This window comes from Amia ocellicauda, unplaced genomic scaffold (assembly GCF_036373705.1).
Source record: "Amia ocellicauda isolate fAmiCal2 unplaced genomic scaffold, fAmiCal2.hap1 HAP1_SCAFFOLD_62, whole genome shotgun sequence".
NCBI lineage: Eukaryota > Metazoa > Chordata > Actinopteri > Amiiformes > Amiidae > Amia > Amia ocellicauda.
The window spans coordinates 79,205-81,704 of NW_027102992.1; the positions used below are offsets into that span (position 1 = coordinate 79,205).

A 2,500-nucleotide genomic window follows, 5' to 3' on the forward strand; every position below is an offset into this window, starting at 1 on the left:
ACTAACCGGTATTGTAGTCAATGCGTTTATAACCTTTTTTGTTTAACGATTTGTGTGTTATCCTATGTGATCCCATGGTCTTTGATTTGGTCACGGAAGTGATTTGTCTTTGATTTGTTGATCTAGAGTTGAATTTTAATTAGTTTTTCCCTTTTGTATAATTAGTGTAGTGCTACATTTAGTCTTTGTTTTTAAATAAATTTGACAATTTATATCTTTGGAATTGGTGTCTGCGTCCAATTATTACAGAAATTGAGTTCTACAAGACTCCAGGATTCGTGATAAGGTGATACTATGAATTCACTTCTTTAATTGAAATGTATAAGTGTACCTTACGCTACATATATGTATGTATGTATGTATGTATGTCCAATTGCTTTGACAATACAAATGAATTGAATTGAGAGGGAGAGAGAGAGAGAGAGAGAGAGAGAGACAGACAGACAGACAGACTGACAAACAGAAAAACAGACAGACACAGACACACACACACACAGAGCCAGCCAGCCAGCCAGCTCAGCGATGACATCACGAGCCTCTCTCAGCTGACTGCTATGACATCACAGAGCACGTACATTCCGTTGCTTGCCGTCTGTCAACCACTCAGTCACTGCCAGCCAGACTGGCTGGCTGGCTGGATGGGGGGGCTGCTTGCTGCTGCTGCGTACCTTAGCAAGCTTATTTGCTTGACCGGCCTTCCTACTCCTCTGCCCACATGCCCACCTATGCCCGATCTGCTGTTCACCTGGATCACAGCTCCGCCCCAACAAGGCAGAGCCCCCCAAGAATGGTACAAACTCACCCACGATCCCCTCCACGGAAAGCTATAGCAAAAGGCAAAAGCGTTATACGTAATGAAGAGGAACCCGAGTCCAAGACGCATCCGACCAGCCATACATATTTGTGTGTATTAAAGATCACATTTTCTTACATTTAGTTTTTCTGTACTTTATTACATCTTATTGTGATTTATAAAAGTATTGTTTCTTTTCCATATGTATGTATGTATGTGTGTGTGTGTGTGTGTGTGTGTGTGTCTGTCTCTGTGTGAAAGTTAGTGTGTGTGTCTGTACGTGTGTGCCTGTCTCTGTGTGAAAGTGTGTGTGTGTGTGTGTGTGTGTGTGTGTGTGTGTGTGTGTGTGTGTGTATATGTCTCTCTGTGAAAGTGTGTGTGTGGGTGTGACAGTGTGTGTGAGTGTCTGTCTGTCATGTAACTCGCACATCTGTGAGGGCACCATTTTTGCAGAAGAGATGTACACATTTTGGAGCAACATATGCTGCCATCCAGACATCATCTTTTCCAGTGACGTCCCTGCATTTTCAAACAGATCACATTTTATTACACTTTGTTTATCTGTACCTTATTACATCTTATTGTGATTTATACTTGTAATGTTTCTTTTCCATATATATGTATGTACAGTGGGGGAAAAAAGTAATTGATCCCCTGCTGATTTTGTACGTTTGCCCACTGACAAAGAAATGATCAGTCTATAATTTTAATGGTAGGTGTATTTTAGCAGTGAGAGACAGAATAACAACAAGAAAATCCAGAAAAATGCATTTCAAAAAAGTTATAAATTGATTTGCATGTTAATGAGGGAAATAAGTATTTGACCCATTTTCAATGCCCTGGCTTAGGGAAGGAGGTTCTCACCCATGATTTGACGGTACATGGCCCCGTCCATCGTCCCTTTGATGCGGTGCAGTTGTCCTGTCCCCTTAGCAGAAAAACAGCCCCAAAGCATAATGTTTCCACCTCCATGTTTGATGGTGGGAATGGTGTTCTTGGGGTCATTCCTCCTCCTCCAAACACGGCGAGTTGAGTTGATGGCAAAGAGCTTGATTTTGGTCTCATCTGAGACCACTTTCACCCAGTTCTCCTCTGAATCATTCAGATGTTCATTGGCAAACTTCAGACGGGTCTGTACATGTGCTTTCTTGAGCAGGGGGACCTTGCGGGCGCTGCAGGATTTCAGTCCTTCACGGCATAGTGTGTTACCAATTGTTTTCTTGGTGACTATGGTCCCAGCTACCTTGAGATCATTAACAAGATCCTCCCATGTAGTTCTGGGCTGATTCCTCACCGTTCTCATGATCATTGAAACTCCACGAGGTGAGATCTTGCATGGAGCCCCAGACTGAGGGAGACTGACAGTTATTTTGTGTTTCTTCCATTTGCGAATAATCGCACCAACTGTTGTCACCCTCTCACCAAGCTGCTTGGTGATGGTCTTGTAGCCCATTCCAGCCTTGTGTAGGTCTACAATCTTGTCCCTGACATCCTTGGACAGCTCTTTGGCCATGGTGGAGAGTTTGGAATCTGATTGATTGATTGCTTCTGTGGACAGGTGTCTTTTATACAGGTAACGAGCTGAGATTAGGAGCACTCCCTTTAAGAGAGTGCTCCTAATCTCAGCTCGTTACCTGTATGAAAGACACCTGGGAGCCAGAAATCTTGCTGATTGATAGGGGATCAAATACTTATTTCCCTCATTAA

At 43.0% G+C, this 2,500-nt stretch overlaps 1 non-coding gene across 1 annotated transcript; it reads right to left on the reverse strand.

The window, feature by feature from the left end:
• Positions 1 to 759: 759 nt before the first annotated feature.
• LOC136739950 (U5 spliceosomal RNA) lies at positions 760 to 874 on the reverse strand. Its single transcript, XR_010813023.1, has one exon. It is a non-coding gene; the product is annotated as a U5 spliceosomal RNA (small nuclear RNA).
• Between the last annotated feature and the right edge of the window lie 1,626 nt (positions 875 to 2,500).